Raw genomic sequence first — 26,270 nt, forward strand, 5'->3', positions numbered from 1 at the left:
TGTATGATGGAGATTTCCTCTCCAGTTTTTAAATTAATGAACTACAGTTTCCATTAAAAAATAAAATAAAATAAAATCCAACGCTTCACCATGCCAAAACAAAATTGTACAAACTAGACAAACAAAAACCAAACACGCACCCTGAAAATCATACTAGTAACAACAAATTCAATCTAAGGACGACTAACCATGAGCTTGTTTCAACCATGCTTGAAGCCTTTCAGATAACTACATAATAGCCAGAGAAGCTTCAAAGCACTTCATCTATGTACTGGCGTAGACGAGGCATTCTCCATAATTCTGTTCCCTTGTCTACTTGGATTCGACCGAAGACCTCTAATCATGGGCTTCACGTTTTCAGTAGTCTTTATAATGCCGAAAAACATGAGCCTATATAGAACCACCATCCCTAACAAAACAGATAGATCGACCCATTTAGAATATCCCATCTGCATTTGCCATTCATCCCTCAAAATTGCCTCACCACTGATGGTAGGAGCCCCTCCTATTTGATTGTTAAGAAAAGTTTGTCCTTCAAATTCATTCTTGTAGAGTCCCTGATTTGCATATTTATGGAATGCTATGTAGTACATTGGGTATTTCCAGAATGGATTGGGGAGGTCATTTGGCAATCGAAAGAAACCACCATTCAATATCATGACGCCTTGAATTCCAGCTCCTGTAATGATACCCATGAGGAAGTCTGGTACGATACTCGCAACAATCATCATTAAGCTCTCAACTAACATCGTACATGCGAACAGTACTAGAGCAAAGTACACAAAATGATCAATTCCCTTTGAAGGCCGACAAGGAAATAAGCTATGGCTCCAGGAGTCAGAGAAATTAGGAGCAAGTACGGAATAGAAGAAAAAGTGTTGCCAAAGACGAAAGCAGCAACCCCGTAGTGTCCATTTAATCTTTCACGTTCGAAGATCTGACCAAATAGAGGGAAAAAATGACACATCAGGACTCTCGCTGAAGTAATGATACATTCATACCAGCCCAGGTGTGTTAGAGATGCTATTAGTAAAAAAAATTCACAATTTTATAAAGTTTCAACTGTACGTAACTAGCTAAAAATTCTCTGCATAGATAGGAATAACAAAATGTAGGGATCTAGAAAAGACAGATAATTATACACATGATGAAATGTCTCAATCAAGTCCTATACCTTCATGTCCTCTACGAACGAAGGGAATCCCCGATTGACATGAAAGCCAAGAATGCGGCTACAAACATAAGCATTGATCCTCTGGCCTGGAAATATAGAAATTCAATGATATATGATAGTAAGCTACGGCACTTTAAGTGCTACTAGGCCTTACTCCAACACTAAGGAATAAGCTAGAGTACTATCTACTATTCCATCAAATCTTGTTCATGTCACGGCAAATAATATACCTGAATTGAGCCATAAGAATGACCAATATCATAGAAGATAGTTCCCAAACATAAACACAGAGCGATGATGATTGCAAGGCGCAACCAATAGTACCCTAGATCACGATTCATATTCACCAAGGACCTTCTTGTAAGAACCATGGACTGGGTAGTGAAGCTAGCTTGGCTGCCCTTCTCCAATACTCCCCCTCCCTACATCGAGAAAAGTTATTTAAATTAGTTCATAACTTCTATACATTAGGTGTCAGATTCATACTAGAAATTGCAATAGCATGTTCCTTACATACTAGCTGTAAGATTATTTAAAAAAGTATGCATGTAAGATTAGCTCAATTACCTTCTTATGTATCTCAGCTATTTGTGCACCAAGTTGCTGGCCAATTTGAGATGATTTGTATGAGTTAGCAAGTGAGTTAATTGCTTCCTCAGTGCTTATCGACTTGCCATATCCCTGTTCAATGTCCTAGAGATATATCAAGAAAATTAAGCTTCAGTTACATATTTATCTCGTTAATAGATAGAAGATTGTGCAAAGTCTTGAATTAATGAAGGATTACTGGATCAAAATCTTTATTGATGGTTCTAAGGTAATGATCTGATGGATTCCTCATAGTTGGGCATGGGAAACCATTCAATGAGAAAAACTGCACAAATTGACCAAAAGTTGTATTAGTGCAAACATCTCTTGTAAACATGAAACTAACGCAATGTCTAATTTGGCCTAAAAAGTAAACAGGATTACCTCCTCTGCCGCAGAAGCTGGACCAAAGTACACTGTTTTACCATATGACAGTAGACAAAGATTGTGAAAAAGTTCAAAAACTTCACTACTAGGTTGGTGGATGGCTACTACTACAGTTCTTCCATCTTGTTTAGCAAGACCTACAATTCTTTTCATGATGTGATATGAAGCAGCACTATCTAGTCCACTCGTCGGCTCATCTAGAAACAGAAGTTTTGGTCGCATTAAGATCTCGATACATATACCAACCCTTCTCTTTTGTCCACCACTTAGTCCTTTATTTCCCCATCCTCCTATTCTTGTGTTCATTGCATCTTGTAATCCCATCTCTTTTATTGTAGTATCTGCTCTCTCTCTCTTCTCTGATCTTGACATGGAATCAGGTAGTTGTAGCAGAGCTGAGTAGTAAACAGCTTCTCTTACTGTCAATGTTGTCATTAGAATATCGTCTTGGGTCACATAAGCCTGTTGACAAATAAATGAATTAAAAATAAAAACTACGTTAGATTGACATCAATACCATATTATACATTGGTGTTTTGTAAGTGGTTGAAAATCTTCTTGAACAGAATAGATTTGAATTGTTGAAAAGGCAATCATAGTTTCTATGCGTTTATGTGTGTTCAGGCCACGCATATAATGCAATAAATTAAATCCCCAGTCGCCATTGCTAAAATCAGAAAGCGCGCTTTGATTAATTTGTAGCTTACTTTTTTTTTTCCCGTTTTTTTGGGTAAATATACTTATATTTATTTATTGAAATACCAAACCTCTGTACAAAAGCCTTGAACATCAGACAAGATCATGTGAGATACAAATGATGGACATTGATTCCACCAGAATGAGGTAAAAGGATTGGACAAATGTTTAACTTCCATAGGCTGACCAGGTTGATGAGGAAATAGGTGGCATGGTCGCATGGAACAAGGTATGTAAGCCTGGATCTGAAGGAGGTTTGGGTATCAGAAAGCTGAAAGAGACGAATTTAGCACTCTTGATGAAGCTGGTTTGGCATATGTATAACAAAGAAGATGACTTCTCTGTGTTCATGAGAAGTAAATACTTCACAAGGGATGGTGACCCTATCGGCTACAATACAAAACCCACCATTTGGCCAGGATTGAAAAGGCGTTGAAAGAAGTCAGAACTAGTTGCAAGTCTTCTAACTTTCAACTTCTTGTTCCTGAGTTCAAGTCTTCTCAAGTTCAAGTCTCAGGGCCGCCCCTGACAAGCAGCACGTATTCATCAATTGCCCAAAATCAACACAAACTCAGTGGACTACTTGATTTGGAAGCCATACCAGAAAGGAAAGTTTACAGTCAGCTTAGCTCATGAAGACACCAGAAGAAAGAATCAGAAAGTGTGGTGGCATAAATTCATATGGAATACTTATGCAAATCCGAAAAAAGGCCGCCATGGCAAGGAAGCTTTTACACAGATGTGCAACTACAGAAATGCTTTTAAACAGAAAAAAAAACTTTAAGTTTGCTTCTAGATGCTACCTTGGATGTCACTCAGAGGTGGGAATGCAATTCTTAAAAGACTTGTGGGATTGGTTGTCTGATATGTTCGGCTTTAGTAGAGGCTTAAAGAATTTTAAAGAGGTTATGCTACAGGGAAGACAATAAAGTTCTATCATCAGACACGCTTGGAATGCAACAGTGGCCGGTCGATGGGACAATAGCCTTATTATGGCAACAGAGAAATGGCATAGTTTTTTACAACAAGAAACAAAATCCACTGGCCTGCAAAAATGACATTCGAAGACAAGTACACTATTCTTACCCGCTCTCGAAAGGAACAAGTTGGATCTCAGATTTTGTAGTGCTCGGGACTCGGACTGAAATTGCCAAGAGTACCAAAGATTAAGGAATGTAAGTGGGACCCTCCAGATGAAGAAATTATATAGATAAACACTAATGGTTCCTCTCAAGTAAATCCAGGACCAACCGGATATGGTGCAACTTATAGAAATAGTGAATGTGAAGTACTACAAGTCCTTTGCAAAAATATGTAGCTGAAGTCATGGGCACCATAGAAAGTGTAGAAGTGGCACTGTGTAATAGATGGAACAAAGTTTGGGTCAAGTCAGACTCGAGAGTAGCTGTCACTGCCTTTGGCACCTCAGAACTTCGGTGGGAAGTAAAACCTAGATGGGAAAGATGTAAGGAGAAACTCAGCTATGTGAAGGCGACAAGCACGTGGCGTGAAGTCAATTTTGCAACAAATAAAGCTGCAAAACGACAGTATTAGCTTAAACACACAAGAGTAGTATGTATATCTAGGGACACCAACATGGATTTCTAAGTGGGAATCACCTGATGTAACTTACTACATACTGATTTGAATCCGGTTAGTTGGGAAATGTACTCCTAATTAAGCAACCTTCTTGTAACCTCTTCTTCATTTGAATACAACCTACTAACTTGTAAAAAAAAATGGTGAGCGAGGAACCGGGTTATCCATACATGCATCCTTCATCTGCAGTGTAAAGGAGCGTTTTAGTTTCACCTTTACATACAAGGTAGGAAGGAGAATGGAATTGAATGTGGGGAAGACCGAGTTCGTTGATGAGCAAACTGCCTACGTATCTATCTTTCGATTCTGAGGGGAGAGAAGAATCAGGTCTGGCGTAGTTCATATGGGAGGTATTTATAGATGGTGAAGGTGAATCTTAGCCCAACACGTGTAAAAATTCATCCAAATGTATGGTTGAGATTGAGGAGTATGAGAACGGTCTTGGTAGGAGTACTGTAATGATGGGGATCAGTAGCTGTGGTTAGTAGCTTGTGGTAGTGGTTTGTGAAAGTGCATCTTTGGTAATGATTACTTCTAGAAGATAAGCTGAGTCATGATATAGAACGATCTGTGTAGTGAGGTGCGAGTCGATCTGTTCTAGAGCAATCTCGCAGCTCGTAGAAGTGAGCTGATGATGTAGGTCGCTCTGAAGGTAGTTCGGAGAACTAAGTCAGAGGTCAGTGTGGTATTTCCATTATGCTGCGCGCGTGCTTGATATTCTAGAATGAGAATATCACTCCCTCACACAGCCCCCTCTCAGTATGTCGTATAGCTCATTGAAGCGACCTGCTGAGAGAACATGGTAGCGCGTGTTGAGCATGAATGAAGAGGTGGACTGATGTAGATGGAAATACCCAATGAAGTACCGAGGTCGTCTCATCTTTGTCGAATTTAACGGGTGTACGGTGATAACCAACACATGGATGGCACGTGAGAAAATCTGGCAGCTGTTGAGGAAACGTGTCACCGCGTTTTCCGAATTTGGTGAAAAGACGGGTCCTTGGTACACGTGTGTGGGCTAGGGCGTAGGTTGTAATCATATTGCATTGGGAACTGAAGGGGCGGTTATTCAAAATCAAACTTTGGAGAACTGAAAAGTTAGTTTTCGTTTTCTTCTTTAACACCAAGGCAAGGTAGGGTTTCTCAGGTTAGTGTTTTTGCTACTGCTGCTTTTTTGTTTTTCCATTTCCTTATTCTTGTTCAGGTGTTATGTGTTTAATAGCTAGATTGGTGTTAGGTTTTATTGTTTAATTTTGGGCATTTGATAAGGAAAACACGAGATGTCTGACTCTGATGATACTCAGTCGGAAGAGGTTCGGGAAGTGTCTTTAAGTTGTGGTGAATATGAGGAAGACAAAGAGGATTTGGTGGGTTTTGAAAGTGGACTTGAGGATGATGAGGCTGAGGTTAGGGATGATGAGGATAGGGCACGCTCTGGTTCTATGGGTGCTGTAGCTAGCACTTCAGGTCGTGAAGAGGGGTCGTCCTCTAGTGGGTTGCCCCCTAGGACGGTGGATTGTCTTACCGCGAAGGTGTTCCCCGAACTGAGGGCAGCTTATGGGATAGAAGTAAATGACTTAGAGATACACGACCCAGGCCAGAACGAAAATGTGCGGAGTGAGGAGTACAACCCTCCGAACTGTGGGATAATAATCTGTAAAGAGGCGGTGAGGTATCTGGTATGAAGATATCGTTCTCGAAACTGGTTTGTGACTTTTTAAATTTCTGCTGGAAGTCCCCCTGTTAGTTTGTTGGTAACACTTGGCAACTATTCAAGGTGTTCGATTTACTGAATGCGAGTAGTGAGTACTGCATATGGGTAGGTGATATTATTGAGCATTTTGTGGTGAAGCAATCTCGTAATTTCAATTTTAGCTTGCAAACCCTGACGGAGAATTCTAGTGTGTTGGATGGTGTAAGCAATGAGGCTTGGAAGAAGAGACCGTTCGCATTAGTTGGGAATTCACGTGCTAGAGGATGTAGTTTGCAAACTAGGGTTTGTAATATTGCTGGTGGGTAGGAGTGTATTGCTATTGTCGTTTTGATGGTTGGATTGTTGTTATTTTAACTGACTTAGGCCTTTGTTGTGTTTGCAGAGCTCGCTATAGAGAAGCGAACGAAGCGGCAGGAAATAGAGAAGTTTGCAAGGTTGACTTGGGCTTAGAAACAAGCGAAACTGCCTGAGGTCGTGCATTTCTTTGTGGAAAAAGGAGGTCCCGTGATTAGGGAGAAACGAAGGGGTTAGAAGGAAAGGGCTCGGGGTCAAACTAGTGAGACAGCAATGGATAAGCAAAAGAGTGATCTGGTGACCAGGGAGGATAAGAACCGAGGTTGTACTGCTCCTAGGCGATCCACAGGAGGTGTTGGTGCCTCGGGGTGTGGTGGGCCGGGTGGGCGACCTGAAGGGGGGTCGTTTGGTGCACCTGTAGAGCTGGATATGGTGACCTTCAATCCTCGTGAGCGGAGTCGCTCATTGAAGAGAAAGGCTGACGCACCTGAGCAAGATGCTGAAAAGATTGTCAAAGCTACGAAGCATGTGCTTGGTGAAAGTTCTAGTACTGGGGGCAATTCTGATGGTGGGTGAGTTGGTGGTAATGCCACTCGCAGTACCAGGTCGAGGCCTGAACCCGTCATGGACCTGGAGACTTTTGGGGTCGGGCGGAGTTCGCCCCCTGTATCTCGAAAGCCTACCCCGTTGGCTCAAGGCGAATGCCCCAACTAAGTTGAGTGCGAACTAACTATTATTGTATGTGTGCTAATGCAGCTTGTGAGTGGGTTCCAAAAGCTGAAGGAGATCGCCCAGTTGGCTGAATCAGATAGAGAGAACGTGGTGAAGCTGAAAGACGAGCTGAAGGATGTTCAGGATTGCTTATAGCATAGATCGTCGGGAGTTTGCGGAGGTGAAGAAAGAGCACCAGGTGCTTAAGTTGGTGAAGTTTTTGAAAGATACCGTGGTGGAAGACCTTAAGTTGAAATTACAAGCCGCTGAGGAGAACGTTTCTGCTGCGACTGGAGAAATTGGTAGGTTAAATGACTATGCCCAGCACTGCAAAGAAGTTGCTCAAAAAGTTACTAAAGCATATGACGATCTGGATGCTGATTTCCTTGAGCTAGAGGCAGATTACAAAGCCTTGAAAGAGGAGCATGAACGCGGGGCTCCCAGTACATCAGTTGTACCTGTACAGGGAGATGCATGTGATGCTCCTACTTCTGCGGTATCTGCTCAAGAGGTCATTGAATCCCGAACTGAAGGTGTTACGCCAGATGCGTTTGTGAATTTGGGTGCAGATGGTCGTTCGATTGTGATTGAAGGGTGATGTAGAGGTTGAAGACCCTCTGGCTGTTGAAAATTTAGCTGTACTTCCTGGAGTTTGAGAGTTGTGAGGGTATTTTCTTGATTCTGATGTTTGTAAGTTGTGATACATTAGAGCTGGTTTTCTGGGGTAACCTGGACAGTTCGACTTTCTTTTTATGGTTGTCAAAACACTGAGCGAACTGGCTCCCCGTATTGTTATGGGGAGCTCGTCGTATGATGAATGATGATTAGCCGAGCTGGATTTCCTGAGTAGACTCAGCAGCTCGGCTAGTAGACGAACTGGGCCTGAATTTGGTTGAACAATGCGGCCTTTTGCTTTTATGAAATGCTGGTTTCTGCTTCTCCGCTCTGTTTAACTTTTGTTTGTGTGAATGTATGATTCTTGATATTGTTGTAATGGTCTGTCTGTGTGAGCGACTTTTGGTATGAGTGGGGTGGCTAAGTAGCGTGTGATCCTGGATGAGCGTTCTGATCTTTATGCGTTATTAGCGTTGTAGGTCGTGAGTATCCTTAGTATGTCTTAAGCGTTCTAGGCTTTAGATCAGAAAAACTACAGTGTGTGCATGGCACATGTAGGAATATGAGCGATCGAAGATATAAAATGATGGCTGCCAAGTGGCCTGTCATTTGGCGTCTCGATGTAATTATTGCGTGCCTTGGGAAGGGACATTACTTGAGCATAAGTAGAACTGTTAAGAAAAACTCAAGGGTATTTGCTCTCCTTCGTCTCCAAGCTGCTCAGCTCCAAAGTTCTTGCGCTTTTACCTTTTGATCGACTGAGGTACAAGTTCTTCTTTACTTAGTTTTTCGTTGGATAGGAATGCTTTGCTTTTGTGTTAGTTCAATGATCTTTTGGTTTCGTTTGTAGACTCGAGTATGGCCAGGCGCCATGGAAATTCTGCTGGTGGTGATGAGGGGACGAGGGAAACCTCTCCCCTTGTGATGGAGGAGATGGAGTTTAGACCCCATCCGCATGGGAACCATGGTAAGCGCAAAGTTGTTGGCTCTGGTTCAAAGAAAGGCAACGTGCGTTAAGGTGGAGGGCGAGGCGACTGGAGGTATCGCGGTTCAGTCTCCCGGTCGAGGAGGGGTAGCGACTGAACCGGGGAGGAACATGGCAACCGGGACAAGGTCACAAATCTTTGCGGCTAGCGATTCGTCAAGGCGTCCCCGGTGATGTGGGGAGCAACTTCTTTTATGTTGGGAAAACGGGGAAGAAGCGCATGGTGAAACGTTCTGATTGCAGCTTCCATTCGGCCTCTGTAGCGACCTGCCTCCTGGAAAGAATGGTTCTAGATGGTGATAAAGCTAAGATGGAAGATGAAAGTTTGGAAACGACCCTGAAGACCACAAACTTGACTTGTTGTTTGGTGAGCTTTATACTTGTACTGATTTCTTGTGGTGTGAATGACGACTGCTAACATTGGTGTTCCCATTGCAGTTTTTGGCGGGGTATGATAAACTGAAGAGAGCTGTGAAACCTTCCGATAATGTCGATGGTGGCGCTGCCGAATTTTTGGTTAGGATCGCGATCGCACGGGAGGCTGATAAGAAGAAAATGAAGGCTCTGAGGAAAGAACATCAGGACGCGCTGGAGGAGAAAATTGTGTTGGTTAGTTCAATGAAGGACCTGCGTGAAAAGTTGGCGTCCGTGATTGAGTACGCCAAGCAGTGTCAAATTGTGGCACGAAAAGCGCAAAGGGAATATGATCGAGTTTGTGAAGATTATGATGTGCTGGCGGAACTGTACTTTGAACTACTAGAAAAGGTAGATCGTGAGGCTGAAGAAACTACTGCACTTGTCGTAGCACGCGATGCGAGTAATGTCCCTTCTACCGCCCGCTCCAATCGATAAACATGTTGCCGTCTTTGGATGATGATTGCTGGCCTTGTCTTTGTAAGTGATGAATTTTTTTTTTGGGTGTTTTCTTAGTTCTCCTCTCTGTGAGAGAGTTAAACAATAGAACTGGTTTCTCAAGTTCGCCTTTTTGGTACAAATACATAACGAATTGGTTTCCATGAAAGTGGCAGTTCGCTTTTCACAAAAACTTGTAAGAATGCCGATCTGAATTTCCTGGGTAGACCCAACAAATCGGTGTATTAGTGGACTGGCTTCCTGAGTTTATTCAGGCAGTTCAATTGATGGAAGGTTATGTAATACATGTTTCTTATTTATGCTTGACTGTTTGTTCTTATCGTTTTGTTCATAATGAATGCATTATAAAGGCCTACTAAGCTTGAGATTTAGCTTAAGGCAGTGTATTGCTTATGGATAACATTCTCACTAAGTTGATCCTAGGATTATAGGTCATCAACTAGTGAGAATTGGAGAGGTTATGGAGCATGTAAACTCAAGAGAGCGTGCTGCTCACGGAGAGCGCGCGTGTTAGCTTATGAAAGCGTACTACTCGTTGATAGCGTTCTAACTGAGTTGATCCTAGAAGTATAGGTCCTCAACTAGTGAGAATTGGATAGGCTATGGAGCCTGTAAGCTCAAGAGAGTGTGCTGCTCACGGAAAGCGTGTTAGCTTATGAAAGCGTACTGCTCGCTGAGAGCGTTCTCACTGAGTTGATCCTAGAAGTATAGGTCCTCAACTAGTGAGAATTGGAGAGGCTATGGAGCCTGTAAGCTCAAGAGAGCGTGCTACTCACGGAGAGCGTGTTAGCTTATGAAAGCGTACTGCTTGCTGAGAGCGTTCTTAGTGAGTTGATCCTAGAAGTATAGGTCCTCAACTAGTGAGAATTGGAGAGGCTATGAAGCATGTAAGCTCAAGAGAGCGTGTTGCTCATAGAGAGCATGTTAGCTTATGAAAGCGTACTGCTTGCTGAGAGCGTTCTCACTGAGTTTATCCTAGAAGTATAGGTCCTCAACTAGTGAGAATTGGAGAGGCTATGGAGCCTATAAGCTCAAGAGAGCGTACTGCTCACGGAGAGCGTATTAGCTTATGAAAGCGTACTGCTTGCTGAGAGTGTTGAAACTCATGAGAGTGCTGGAAGTGTGCGTATACTGGTGGTGCTTTCCGTGCGAGTTCGGTGCTTTGTTGATGAGATTGAACGGAGTAGGTTGTAATACAAACATAAGTAAACTAAACCTGAATTTACAGCAAGTAAAAACATGGAATGTACAACACTGCTTTTTATTAATAAAATTTCTTTAACAAATACGTGTTCCAAAAGTGTGGCAATGGTTTTCCTTCTTGGGTCTTGATCCAGTACGCTCCATTGTCAACAACTCGTTACACTATGTATGGTCCTTCTCATGTTGGTGCTAGCTTGGAGTCATCTTGAGTCTTTTTCAGAACTAGGTCACCAGGTTGAAAAGATCGAGGATTTACTCATTTGTTGTAGGACTTCTTCAGAGTTTGCTGGTAAGATGCCACTCTGATGGCTGCTAGGTCGCGGCGTTCTTCTAGTAAGTTGACCTCTTGAGCTAGGACGGAGTCATTATGTCCAGACTCAACGAGTTCTGATCAAGTCGTAGTGACCATAAGTTTGGTGGGAATCACCGCTTCTGGCCATAACATAAAGAGAATAGTGATTCGCCTGTGCTGGAGCTAGCTGTGGTGCGATGAACCCACAAAATGTTTTCTAACTGATTTGGTCATTGACTCTTGTTCTTTTCAATCTTTTTCTTCAAAATCTCCAAAATTACTTTGTTGCTAGCTTCGGCTTGGCCATTGCTTTGAGCGTACTGGGGGGTGGAAAATGCATGACAGACCTTCCACTTGGCCAGAAACTCCTTGACTGTTTTCCCCTTGAATTGGGAGCCATTGTCTATCACCAATGTGTGTGGCAAACCAAATCTAGTGATGATATGAGTCCAGATGAAGTTTCTGACGTGTGATTCCTTGGCATGTGCTAAAGGAATTGCTTCGACCTACTTGGTGAAATAATCAGTTGCAGCTAGGATGAACCGAAAACCGGTACTTTTTTGTGGGATGAACGGTCCCATGATGTCCAAGCCCCACATGTGAAATGGCCAAGTATCGGCAATGTTGATTAACTCGCTGGCCGGCCGGATTATATCATGGGCCAAAAGGTCCGCATTTGATGCACTTGAGTACATACTTTTGGCATCGACTTGCATTCTTGGCCAGAGGTACCCCTAGGAGATTGCTTTGTGAGCCAAAGAGCGACCTCTAGCGTGGTTACCGCATTCGCCCTCATGAATTTCAGCAAAAATTAACTGACCTTGTTCTGGGCTTATACACCTCAAGTGAGGGCCGCCAACATTTGTGGAATAATTTGTCATTGACCAAGCAGTAACGACTTGCCTGGTATGGAATTTGACTGGCTTTGGCACGTTCTGCTGGGAGTGTACCATGTTAGATGAACTCTATGATAGGCTGCATCCATGTTTGGCTCATCTGATCTTCAGAGAGTGGGGACAGGTCGCTGATTTCTAAGATGTGCTGAACTTGGTAAGCAGGTCAGTTAATTACTTCAATGAGTAACTACCTAGGGGCGCAGTTCGGTGTTTGTGTAGCCAAGTAAGCTAAACTATCTGTGTGATGATTTTTGTCACGCAAAAAATGGTGTATTGTGGTTTTCTTGAAAGAAGGAAGTAACTGATAAACAACTTGAAGATATTTAGAAAGGTTACCTTCGTGGGTAGTGTACTCTTTAACAATCTGGCGAACAACCAGTTGCAAGTCACTAAAGACTTGAAGTTCTTGTACACCGAGCTGTAGCGCCATTCTAAGCCCCATGATTAATGCTTCATATTCCACCTCATTGTTGGAGGTCGCAAAGTCGATGCGAACTGATTTCTCCATCATTGCTCCATTTGGGGACACTAAGACAACTTCGATTCCACTACCTCCGGGGTTGCTAAAGCCGTCCACAAAGAGAGACGAGACGGTCTTTTCATTTTTCTTTGTGGATGGGACATATGTTTCTGGTTCCCAATTTAGGTCGTCAACAGGGAAGTCTATTAGGAAATCTGCAACGACCTGCCCTTTCTGAGAGGTGCATGGGGTGAACTCGATATGGTGTTCCCTGAGTTCTTCAACCCATACTGCCATGCGAGTTGTCTTATTCTCCTTGAGAAGAATTTTTTTCAATGGGAAGTCGGTGAGTACCTTGATTGGATGTGTTTGAAAGTAAGGCCTGAACTTCCTTGCGGAATATAAGAATGCGAGTGGTGCTCTTTTAATGTAAGAGTAGTTCTTTTCAGCCGAAGTTAGCATCTTACTTGTAAAATAGATCGGTTTCTCTGAGTTGTTGTCTTCCTTGAAGAGAACCAAACTGATAGCAAAGTCGGAGATTGCCAGATAAAGCCCTAACGTTTCTCCATCTGTTGGTTTTGCTAGGACGGGAGGTGTTGTCAGATATTCTTTGAGGGTGGAGAACGCTTGGTGGCACTGGTCATTCCACGAGAACTGCTTACCTTTTTTAAGAAGTTGTAGGAACGGTCGGCACTTGTCTGACGCTCTTGATATGAATCGGTTGAGTGTTGCCACCATTCCTGACAGCTTCTATATTTGCTTCTTTGTTTGTGGATCGGGCATATCCAAGAACGCTCGTATTTGGTCTGGGTTAGCCTCGATCCCCCACTGTGATACCTGGTATCCTAGAAACTTTCCAGAGGACGCTCTAAAAAGACACTTTTCTGGATTCAGTTTCGTCCGAGTTCGGCGTAACCTGGAGAACGCTTGCTCAAGGTGAGTGAGGTGGTCCCCTGCTTGTTTGCTCTTGACGACCATATTGTCGATATAGACTTCCATGGTATCTCCTAACATGTCCTGAAACATGTCAGTGACCAGCTGTTGATAAGTCGTTCCAGCGTTCTTGAGGCCGAACGAGAGGACATTGTAGCAATAAATGCCCTGTTCGGTTATGAATGACGTTTTCTCTTGGTCTTCTTCAGTGAATGGGATCTGGTTGTATCCACTGTACGCATCCATGAATGACAAGAGATCGTGGCCACAGGTTTGGTCCACAAGTCGGTCGATTCGAGGCAAAGAGAAGCTATCCTTAAGTGTTTCTTGGTTGACATTGGTGAAGTCAACGCAGAGGCGGACTGTGTCATTCTTCTTTGGAACTGCTACGATGTTAGCGATCCAGTCTGGGTAATCGACCTTTCTGATGAAACCGACTTGCTTGAGTTTGTCAACTTCATCATTGATTACTTTTTGAAATCTCAGTGATAATCTCCTAGGTCGCTATCGAACTGGTCTAGCATTAGGGTTTACGTTTAGTTTATGACAGGCAACATTTGGATCTATACCCGGGATTTCAATATACAACCAAGCGAAAACATTTTTATTCATGGATAAAAAGTTTACAAGCTAGGCCTTGAATGTAGGGTCAAGGTTAGCCCCTACATAGACGAATTTAGGATCGTCGTCGGTTCCTAAGTTCACTCGCTGCCTTTCTTAAGCTTGTTCTTTGGCTAGTAGTGGTTGAGCGTCCTTTGGAGGAGTGACTCCTGGAGACGTTTTGTCGATCAGAGGAATAGTGGGGGTGGCCACAGGAACTGGAGCGACCTCTGTGGTTACGACAACATGGGCTGGTGCGATCGCTGTGGTCATGACAACAGGTGCTGGAGTGATCCCCTAAAGTTGTATTGGTTGTATAAGACAAGATGGGGCGACCTCTGGGGTCCTGACATGTGGAGCAACAACTACTGGAGCGACCTCCGGGGTCTTGACTGATGGAGCAATAACTGCTGGAGCGATCTCTGGAGTCTTTTCAGACGAAGAGACTTTCTTGCTGGAACCACCAGCATTCTACTTTGGTGCTTTGTACGACCCTCGAAACCAAGTCTTTGGCCATTAGGTAGTTGGTGGGGCTCGTTCCTTCAGGCCGATAGGTGAGTCGATTGGTCTTGTTATTTGAGAGGATCTGGTTACAATAATAAGCTTCAAGTTGATTGCTTCGAAGCTCCATCATGCCCCTAGGGCCTGGAAAATTGAGTACTTGATGCAGTGTGGATGGTATGGCTTGCATTTGATGAATCCAACGTCATCTTAGGATGGCGTTATAGGATGATTTGATGTCAAGAACGCTGAAATGCATGTTGAAGCTGACTTTGTCCTCTCTAGATCCCACAGAGACTGAGAGTATGATATCACCTATTGAGTCGGCTCTGGAGCCATTAAACCTGTATAGGGGAGCAATTGGATCTATGAAGACTGACTTGGGCAACTTCATCTCTTGGATGGTATGGTAGAACAAAATGTCACACGAACTACCAGGGTCTATCAGAACACGCTTGACCATCCAATCACTGATTTTGACATGGACTACTAGTGCATCGTTGTGCGGGAGGCAAACCTTGTTGAGGTCGGCCTCCATGAAAGTGATATCCCCTGAGCTGCGACCTGAACTTCAAGGGGCAGGTGCTGCTTGTGAAGAAAAGTGGTAAACTTCTTGAAGGGCGCCTACGCGCCTTCTTTTCTTTCTAGACGAGGTAATTGAATCATCTGGGAAAGTGATCATATGAATGGTTCTTTCATTATCACGATCAGACAAGTGCTGGTGTCGATCATGTCGAGAACGGTCTCGGGGACGTCCTCTGCTACGGGAGCGAGCTTGGGCACTGTGGCGATCATGGTGAGGTGGAGATTGACTGCGCACCCTGCGAGCCATGAGCTTATGGCGCAGATCGCCATCAGCGATGTTGGTGTATTTCTTGATATGGCCTACTTCGACGAGATCTTGGGGGTAATGATTGAGCCCCCATCACACGTCGGTCTCGTGACATTTGGCTCAGTGAAAGGCGCAGCAAGGCTTGCCAGATCGATCTTCTAGCTGTCATACATTAGGTCGGTGGTATACAACTTTCTTGATCTTGTTCAATATGTAACTGGGAGATCGTGTGAGAACAGCGAACTCACGGTCACTGTTCGTTCTGTTCCCCGCCTTCCGTTCTTGCTGTCGGGGTCACTTTTTTGAAGCTAGGGGGTCGTCAGAAATTGCTGCGACTTCTTCTTCTTCTGATAGGCCTTGCCTCTTCAGGCCTTCCTATAACTTAATGTATTTGTCTACTCGAGCGTATAGCTCAGACAACATCTCAGGGCGTTCCTTCATCAACGATCTGGGGAGTGTCGTGTTGCGCACATGGCAGGCGTTGGAGAATGCCAAGGTGGCGAATGACTCCTTGAGACCAGTTTTCATGCATAGTAGTTCGACTTTGAACCGACCTAGGAATTCACGAATGGTTTCATCTTCACCTAGGGAGAGCTGGAATAGCGAATCAAGATCAGCTTTTTTACGCCTGTTGTGGACGTATTGACTGTTGGAGTTATCCCTCACATGAGGAGAGAAACCGAGTCGACGTAAACGGGCTTAATCGGCATCGCCGACAAGTCGTCGCAAGCGCTCGATAGAAGCGCGACTTCGGCGCTTCGAGTTCCAAGAACATAGGGCGACCAAAAAAAGTGAAGCGCGCGCCCGGCGCCAGCCTCCAGTCTTCAGCGACTTCGCTCAAAGGGGCGCGCCGGCCAGCATAAATTTTGTGGGCCTTGCTACATTACCCTTCGAAATTTGGTTTTGGAGATAAAAACCAAAAATCAAGGTTTTGGAAAACCTAAGCTAACGTAACCAAACAAGTCGAAGGATTGGAATCCGCACTAAAACAAAAGAGATAACCTTTACGGAGATACAACCCTCAGAAAGAGATAAGAGTGATCTAGTAAGGTGAGAGATCAGAAAAGGAGAGATTGTAATCTTCCTTCCCATTTTATTAAGAACTGGCTCTTGTGGAAGTAGGCATCATTGGCCGAACCACGGTAAATCTTTGTGTTGTGGTTTGTTGTTTAACTGCTTTACATTATTATTTGTTGTTGATAGTTGTTTAGCGAGTTGGGCATGTTAGTATAGGTTGTAGTTGATATTTAGAATTTATCTGGAGTTGAATTGTGTTCATACAAGTTATCTGTGTAGTGGGGAACCGATTGGTATTGGTGTGATCCCCAACAAGTGGTATCAGAGCCTTGGTTAGAATAGCCTAGGTTGTTATCCGAATCTTTGTCAGAAGGTGTTTGACGAAATTCCTGAGAGAAGATTTGAGGTTAAATAACTTGTAGAGATGGACCATTCCGTGAACACTGCATTTGATGAGTCCGAATAGGAAGAACTACACCATCCGGAAAGCCAAGATGGAAGACTTGCTTTTACCGCAAAGGACTTGGCACTTCCCATTGAGAATGAGGGAGTAAAACCGAAAAAGACCGATGAGGCCGAAAGTGGAAAAAGCTTGAAAAAAAGCTATGGGTACATTCGACAATGGATAGACGGCGGTGTCTTTCACCATGTGTCTAAGAGACTACGACCTCGGGCCTATGGAAGAAACTCGAAGACCTTTATGAGAGGAAGTCGGGTGGAAACAAAGTGCTAGTCGTTAAGAAGTTTGCGCACACGGTACCAAGAAGGTTCTTCAATGTCCGAAAGCATCTTAATGAAGTACGTAATATCATCAATCGATGCATTTGATGAAGATCAATTTGGGAGACGAAGTTGAGGCTTTGTTTCTATTAGGCTCTCTACCCGAAAGTTGGGAGACATTAGCAGTTTCTCTACATGGAGCAGCCAAGGATGGAATTGTTACCATGGAGATGGCTACCACGTCTTTGTTGAACGAGGAGACTAGAAGGAGTGCAAGAAGCGCTCTTCTAAACTCGAGAGGTCCTTTCACGAGAAACGGGGAGAGGTGAAGCAGTAAAACCATCTCGCTCTAGAGGTGATGACAATAAATCTAGGGGTGAAGCTAGAACTCCTAAGGCGAGAGAGGCAATGTTACTATTGTGCCACCAAAGGCCACTTCAGATATGAGTGAACGCAAACAATCAAGAGGGATGAGAAGAATAAGCGGTACATGAAGACATGGTGCGAGAGGAACGGAAACACAGCAGAGATACTACCGCACTAGTCGGCGACCCAGTGGGAATTGCGGTCGATTGTGGTGTGTCCGCCCGAAAGTACCTCATGTCGATACGAGTGGGTGATAGATACTGGGGGAGCATCCTATCACGCCACAATCGAGGGGATTCTTCACTACCTACAGTTGTGGTGAATATGGTGAAGTGAGGACGGGTAAATGCTGGCGCCTCAAGATTATAGGCATGGAGATGTTCATGTAGAAACCAATGTCGGCTACACCTTGACACTCAAGGATGTAAGACATGTCCCCCGACATACGGTTAAGCCTAATTTATTTTGGGAAATTAGATGATGACGGCTTTGTAAACTCGTTTGGTAACGGGGGTATGGAACCGAAAGCAGAGGTTCCATTGTAGCAGCCGAGGAAAGAAAAACTTGCTCTCTTTACAAAAACACAGGCTAGTTTTGTAAAGCGGTTTAAACGCGCGTAAGAAGAAGCTTCATCCGAACCGCGGGCACAAGAGACCGTGGTCACATGGGCATAAAAGGGATGGAAGTTCTTGCTAAGCAAAAGGCCATGCCGGACATTAGAGGTACACATTTAAATACATGTACTCATTGTTTGGTAGAAAGCAACACGTGGTGTCTTTCCAAAGATTCCCGTCTCACGAAAAGGACATCGCCCCCTTGAGCTAGTGCAACACGACTTATGTGGTCCTATGAGAGTGAAGTCCCACCGTGGAGTTTTTCGCATTTTGACATTCATTGATGACGCGCCAAGAAAGATATGGGCCTATAGTCCCAAGACAAGGATGAAGTACTTGGCGTGTTTGAGAAATTCCACAAAGATGGTGGAAAGAGAGACCGGAAGTTGTTGAAGTGTATTCGCCGATAACGGGGGTGAGTACATTGGGCCATTTGAAGAGTATTGCCTAGAGTCATGGGATTCGCCATGAGCGCACCGTTCCCAAGACACCGCAATGAGAATGGAATAGCAGAGAGAATGAACCGCACATCATTGAGAGGATAAGATGCATGCTATCTCACTCTAAGCTACCTAGAAGCTACCGGGTAGAATGCGCGCGCATGGTACCGTGCATGTGATCAACCCGTCACCAAAGAAAGCCTCTCGAATAGTGATTATCCGAGAGAGTATGGTCGGCAGAGATGTTGATTATGGATACTTGGTGGTATTTGGGTGCGGGGCATTTGTGCATATTCCGGGCGATGAGAGATTCAAGCTTGATGACAAAGCCAAGCAAATTGCATTTTTCTGGGTTATGGAGATGAAAAGTTTGGTTACAAACTCTATGATCCGATTAACAAGAAGGTAATCCGAAGTCGAGATGTTGCGGTTCTTAGAAGACCAAACCATAGCAGACTTTGAGGAGGGTGAGAAGCTACTGTGCTTTCACCAATGATCTTGTTGATTCGAGAACCGTAAGTTCCTACCGTGGAACGCGTAAGGCATTGAGAATGCAGAGAACCATGAGTTTGAAGCTCATGATGAGAATCCTATTGCTCATGATGGGATAGAACCTATTGGTATAGAAGATGCGCAGATGAGATGCATGAACCACCACCGTGAGCAAGCGTAAGTGTATCCCCCCGAGGCACCGCCAGATGGGGCAAGGAGGTCCGACAGAGGAGAATAGCTTCAACCCGGTATCCACCACATAATGACGTGCTACCATCGGATGGTGGAGAACCTATGTACTATCAAGAGGCACTTGAAGGTACGACATAAAGAAAAGTGGTTGAAGGCCATGCATGACGAGATGGATTCTTTGCATAAGAATCACACTTATGAAGTTAGTCGAGAAACCCACGGGAGAAAAGTTCTCAAGAATAAGTGGATATACAAAGTCAAGCATGAGGAGAACAATCCTCACCCAAGGCACAAAGCTCGCCTTTGTCATGGAAGCGGATTCGGTCAAAGGAAAGGGATCGACTTTGATGAGATTTTTCTCCGTAGTGAAGATGACTTCTATCCGGGTGGTATTGGGTATGGCCGCAAGTATGAACCTAGAGGTTGAAAGCAAAGCTAGATGTTAAGACAGCTTTTCTTCATGGAGACCTTGAAGAAGATGTCTACATGGACCAGCCAGAGGGGTTTGAGGTCAAAGGCAAGGAGCACCTAGTATGCAAGCTGATAAAGAGCTTGTATGGGTTGAAGCAAGCACCGAGACAGTGGTACATAAAGTTTGACTCCTTTATGGTGAAGCAAGGATACAAGAAGTCTGCTTCCGATCATTGTGCGTTTGTTCAGAGATTTCCAGATGGGGATTTCATAGTGCTATTGCTGTATGTGGATGATATGTTGATAGTTGGCCCAAACATCAACAAGATATCCAAGTTGAAGAAAGACTTGAGTAAGTCCTTTGAGATGAAGGATTTGGGTCAAGCAAAGCAGATACTTGGGACGCGGATCACCGTGACGTAAAGAGTGGAAAGTTGTGGCTTTTCAAGAAAGCTACATCGGAAGGTGTCAAGAGATTCAACATGGATCGCCGGCCCGGCCGGTTGTCCGCTTGGTGGCCGCCCGCATGACCAAAGAGATGTGTCCTAAGGGTGAGCATGAGCAGAGTCGATGGAAAAGATTCCTTATGCATCCACAAAGGGGCGCTTTGATGTATGCCATGGTGTGTACTAGACCGGATATTGCTTTCGCCGTTGGGGTGGTAAGCAGATTGGCCAACGGGTAAAGAACATTGGGAAGGTGTTAAGTGGATATTGAGATATCTCAAAGGCACTTCCAAATCATGTTTGTGCTTTGGTGGAAGTAAGCCCTTACTTGAAGGCTACTAACCGATGCGCATTATGGCAGGTGATGTCGACTCGATGAAGTCCACCTCCCAGGTTATCCGGGTTACTTTTGCGGGGGGAGCAGTTTTGGCAATCTAAGTTGCAAAAGTGTGTTGCCCTCTCCACTACAGAAGCCGAAAGTATATTGCAGCCACCGAAGTGTTGCAAAGAGTTGCTATGGATGAAGAGGTTCTTCGACTAACCGGGCTAAAACAGTAAACAGATTTGTAGTTCTATGTGATACCGTGAGCCATCCACTTGAGCAAGAATCCGAAGTTTTCATTCTAGATCCAAGCACATACACGCGGCGCTATCATCGATTAGAGAAGTACTCAAGACAAGCATTTGTGTATCGAGAAGATCCATACCGACAAGAACGGGTCGGATATGATGACCAAAGTCTTACCGAAAGGTAAGTTTGATGTTTGTTGTGCTATTGCCGAATGGCAAAGACACTCCTCCCGCTGATTTGGCAATTGCATTGAGGTAGCCCCCTCACCGCTCGAGGGGAGATTGTGGAGTTATCCCTCACATGAGGAGAGAAACCGAGTCGACGTAAATCGGCTTAATTCGCATCGATAAAGTCGAAGCCACCGCTCGATAGCGACTTCGCCGAAGTTCCAGAGAATAGGGCTTAATCAAAAAGTGACCGGCCTCAGCCTTCCAGTCTTCACTACGCGCCAAAGGGAGCGCCAGCATAAATTTTGTGGGCCTTGCTACAAGATCCGCTGAAATTTGGTTTTGGAGATAAAACCAAAAATCAAGGTTTTGGAAAACCTAAGCTATGAGTAACCAAACAAGTCGGAAGGATTGGAATCCGCACTAAAACAAAAGAGATAACCTTTACGAGATACAACCCCAGAAAGAGATAAGAGTGATCTAGTAAGGTGAGAGATCAGAAAGGAGAGATTGTAATCTTCCTTCCCATTTTATTAAGAACTCGCTCTTGTGGAAGTAGGCATCATCATTGGCGAACCACGGTAAATCTTTGTGTTGTGGTTTGTTGTTTAACCGCTTTACATTATTATTTGTTGTTGATAGTTGTTTAGCGAAGTTGGGCATGTTAGTATAGGTTGTAGTTGATATTTAGAATTTATCCGAGTCAATCAGGTTCATACAAGTTATCCGTGGTAGTGGGAACCGATTGGTATTGGTGTGATCCCCAACATTGACCGGCAAAAAGTCGGTGAGTCGCTTTCGAAGGTCTTATTATCGAAGTCTAGCTCGAAAGTGAAAAAAGAACCGGCCGAGCCCTGCTTTGAGACCGGCCGGAAAAATCGACAATGCTGAAAATGATCGAACTCTGGTGCACTATAAAGTGCAAGACTTTGGATGTAGCGAGCCATATGTTGACTAGGGCATGTGCTGCCATCATACATTCGAAAACGTGGTTGAATAAAATCTAGAGGAGAAGCTTTACTAAGTACCTCAGCAGCGAACAGGGACGCACGGTATGTCTTCAACATCTTTGAACAATCTGCGAAGCGTCTTTCTTGATTGCACTTTGGTCGATCTTTTATGACAGCTCATTAATCTGTTGATTAACCTCGTTGATACCGTCCTCTGCTAAGGTACCAGGTGGATTCTGTGTGTCCACTTGCGCGCATAGTGTGACATTCTCCTGCCTGAGCAGTGTGATCTATTCATTCATTGTACCTAACTGACTTGCTAGACTCTGGATTTGAGCTTTGAAACTTGCCATGCTTCGTGGGCTTGTGAAGTTTTCGTTTTGGTTTTGGGAGTGGTTAAGTGGTTTCTCAAGAAATCAAGACCACAGACGGCGCCAATGTAAAAGAGCATTTTAGTTTCACCTTTACATACAAGGTAGGAAGGAGAATGGGATTGAATGTGGGGAAGATCGAGTTCGTTGATGAGCAAACTGCCTACGTATCTATCTCTCAATTCTGGGGGGAGAGAAGAATCAGGTCTGGCGTAGTTCATATGGGAGGTATTTATAGATAGTGAAGGTGAATCTTAGCCCAACACGCGGTAAAAATTCATCCAAATGTATGGTTGAGATTGAGAAGCGAGTATGAGAACGGTCTTGGTAGAGAAATCGTAATGATGGGGATCGATAAGAGTCGTGGTTAGTAGCTTGCGGCAGTGGTTTGTGAAAGTGCAGCTTTGGTAATGATTGCTTCTAGAAGATAAACTGAGTCATGATATAAAACGATCCGTAGTAGTGAGGTGCGAAGTCGATCCGTTTCTAGAATGATCTACCGGTAATTTGAGCCGATGATGTAGGTCGCCCGAAAGTAGTTCGGGAACTAAGTCGCAGAGGTCGGTGTGGTATTTCCATTATGCTGCACGCGTGCTTGATATTCTAGAATGAGAATATCACTCCCTCACATGCAGCTAGATTGGAAGCATACTCCTTTGTGATCATTCCCTAGTTTTGGACTCATGCCAGGTCTAAATTATCGCCCATTAAGTGTGGCTAGAAGATGAGTGCACTAAATTTCAATAGTTTTCAACCACCGTACCCGTTATTTAATTTTGACTGCAACTTATGTGTTGGAAGCATGCTACTGTAGATCTTTAGGATTTCGGCGACCAACTGGTGCATAAGTCAATGCAAGGCCCAAAATATCGATATCGATGAATATATCGGTATACTCAAAAACCGATATATATCAGATATATCTATTTTTTTGGTGACCAATCCAAACTATTTAAAATATCAAAAATATAATATCAGAAATATCATAAATATATTTAAAAATAGTCAAAAAGTCAACCGATATATATTATAAATATCGGATATATCGATTATATCGGCGATATAAAGTTTTATATCAGAAATTCCGATATATATCGGGGAAAAAAGGGTTTTATATTCGGTGGATATATATTGGAAATATCAATATCGGTGTACTAAAATACCGATATATATCGGATATATCGGCGATATTTTGGTCCATGAGTCAATGACATTAAGAATTAACAGTATTTTGACGAGTTGATGATTTGTTCCAAATCCAATATTAAACTGGAAAACATCGTACTGAATGTTCTACCAACTTGTTATGATTTGAGTCAATTTGAGACAATAGATATATAGAAATAAAAGAAGACCACATTTTTCTCACCGAAGTTCCATAAGCTAGTTTTTGTTTGTGACCGTTTACAAGAATCTGACCCGATTGCCTTGTTTTTGAATCTAATAATCTTCCTGCAATCAGTAAGTGTTCCTTAATTAGTCACAAATTGGCATATTTGCAAAACGAAGCATGCTAAGAAGCAAATGGACTAAAGGGTCGCACACTTGCACCATGCAATTATTTGTTATTTATGTAAAGTGTTTCAAATTAAATTAATGATACTTAATCAATGGAACAAATACTTGGGGCATGCCATGAAATCAGTGGCGGAGTCAAGAATTTGTTCCAGAGTGAGCCAGTGCATCACCACAAATTTTCAACACAACTAAAATATTGTGTTCACGACGCTTATGTTTTTCTGTCTCCGATCCGTTGAATTTTCTATTTCAATTGGAAAGTGTTGGAATGTGGATAACTAATTATGTTAATTATGTTATAGGTCTCATTATATTATCTTATGTTCCAACACTCATTATCTGAAGGAAAAAAAAGTTTATTATAAGATTAAACAAGATAAATATTTATCTAATAAAAAGGTTTGGTGAGGGGGTCGTAGGCTACCATTGTATTTCACAAGTTGCGACATGGCAAATCCAAAATCTTATAGAGTATGTAAAGTTTACAATGTTAATTTGAAAGAGTACTGGATCATTGTTGATTTGGTCGATCAACAATGACTGTTTTGTGGGCTGCACTTTTATCATTCGATTGATTGGGGTTTTTTTGGGCCTAATTTGAAACAGTGTCGTAGAGATGACCTTTATGGTATATAGGTAATACCCACAAAAAAAATTAGAATTGAATTCATTTTCTAGGTGTTGTTTTACTTAGGTACTTATTTTAACTTTAAAATAAGTATGTACATCTAAAATCAGGCCTATATATATATATGTGTGGAACTTTGTCAAAAATAGTGTTTTAAGTTTGCAATTTTATCTAACGGTCTAGAAATAATTTTAAGTTTGACAAGGCTAGAAATATCGAATTGAGCTAATTTTTTGTAGAGATATAATCCATGGTGGGTAGAATATATCTACAAAAAATCAGCCACTAATTCATTGTTGAAATGCACTTTTTGATAGGATGTACAATAAATATGTCATTATAAGGATGTCACTCTAGCCAAGGCGATATATATATATATATATATATATATATATAGAAAACTAAACATACTATACTAAAAAAAAAACTATAAGCTCATCAATTGATCGATATAGTTTTTACAAATAAAGTGTGTAATTGTCTATAAAGCAATATTTTCTACTGTAAAGTTGTAAACTAATAACTATCTCAGCGTTTTTTTTTTCCGATAACATATTTAAATTGAAGCTGGTTTCCCATTTTTGGAGCATGCAAGTATTAAAATCTCAAGCTTACTATGACAGTACAAACTTTCTTTCATTGTATTCCTGACATTTGAATCGGTGTGTACCCTTTTTGTTCCCTGGTGCTAACAATGAAGTTACTGAATGGCTTTTAGACCTATAATATATAGTTCTAATCCTTGCAATAAATTAAATTTTTACTATATAGGCAAAAGAGAGAATTCAAGCAAAAGTGGTTGTGGTGTCAAGTGAAGTACCCTAACCGAGAGAGAGTTTCCCTTTAACAGTTTTACAAATAGTATACTAGTAGGTTTGCCAAAATCCATGGAGAGCCGGGGCGTAACTGGCACCCCACCCCCTGGCTCCTCGCCAATGATGAACTCATGAAATGCTGTAAATAAATTAAATGTGAATGGTATTACCTGCCAAGGCATCAAGTAGTGTAGACTTGCCGCAACCAGAAGGACCCATTATAGCCAAGACCTCACTCGGTTGCACATAACCGGTGAGCCCTTGAAGTATTGGATGACTTCCATTTTTACCAGCTGAAACAGTCACCCATAGATCCTCCCACGTCAAGAACACACCTTCACTTTGCGAACCGAGACCGCCCGCGTCATGTTTAACATAATTTATTGCTTCTCTTGCATTCAAGAGGTTAACAGTCTCAGACCCTATAGGACTGTTAATCTTGTTACCAATCTGTAAAGTTGGCGCGCCTGGAATATATTCAGGTTGAGTTTGAGTATGGTGATGAGGAGGAGGAGGTGCAGAGAAACTGGTAAATTGATAGAACATTGTTGGGATTTGAGAGGGTATATTATGTTCTACTCGAGAGCTGAAACTATTCATCTCAAGATCATCATTTTTCACCTTAGGTGGTGATCTTGTTGGGCTTGCAGAAGGGGTCCAACTAGGAATATTAACAGGCGGTGAATCCATGATGAGCTGTTCTCCTTTTGCAAAAATTGTTCAACCACTTCAAAGTTCAAACTTGTTAAAGATAAATAAAGAAGGTATGAGTGTTTATATAAAGAGAAGAGGTCCGGTTAACCAGAGATCGACAATGAAGAATTGCAGAGACAATGAGGAGTTAATGAGGAGTTAATGAGGAAATGAGAACTAGAAGCTTGTCTTTAAAGCTTTGCTGCTGCCAATTCTTGTCCGGTCGTCGTCCTACACGTACATGGTGTTACACTCACAAATATTTAGCAAGACTTCACTTTCTTTTTAGGGTTATATTGACATACCCCCCACCAGTAGTTGCAATTAGGAATACCCCCCATAATAATTGAAATTAGGATTTCCCCCCCAACTTGACAGTCAATATGAGTCAACTAACAGTTGTCGTCAGTTGACTGGTCAAGAATCATGAATTGTCTTAAATACCTTTTTTCTGTGAAAATTACGAAATTAGCCATTGACACTGTTCAAAACCAACAACACACTGT

General features: G+C 42.8%; 1 pseudogene across 1 annotated transcript; it reads right to left on the reverse strand.

The window, feature by feature from the left end:
• LOC147501906 (ABC transporter G family member 1-like) lies at window positions 1–25,922 on the reverse strand (annotated as a pseudogene). Its single transcript, XR_015221509.1, has 8 exons — window positions 25,242–25,922; window positions 23,480–23,562; window positions 2,147–2,611; window positions 1,962–2,048; window positions 1,742–1,867; window positions 1,405–1,596; window positions 1,175–1,260; window positions 1–937 (listed from the first exon to the last, which is right to left on the reverse strand). The product of XR_015221509.1 is annotated as an ABC transporter G family member 1-like (transcript).
• Window positions 25,923–26,270: the final 348 nt, after the last annotated feature.

The sequence above is a fragment of the Coptis chinensis genome, chromosome 4, assembly GCF_015680905.1.
Source record: "Coptis chinensis isolate HL-2020 chromosome 4, ASM1568090v1, whole genome shotgun sequence".
Lineage (NCBI taxonomy): Eukaryota > Viridiplantae > Streptophyta > Magnoliopsida > Ranunculales > Ranunculaceae > Coptis > Coptis chinensis.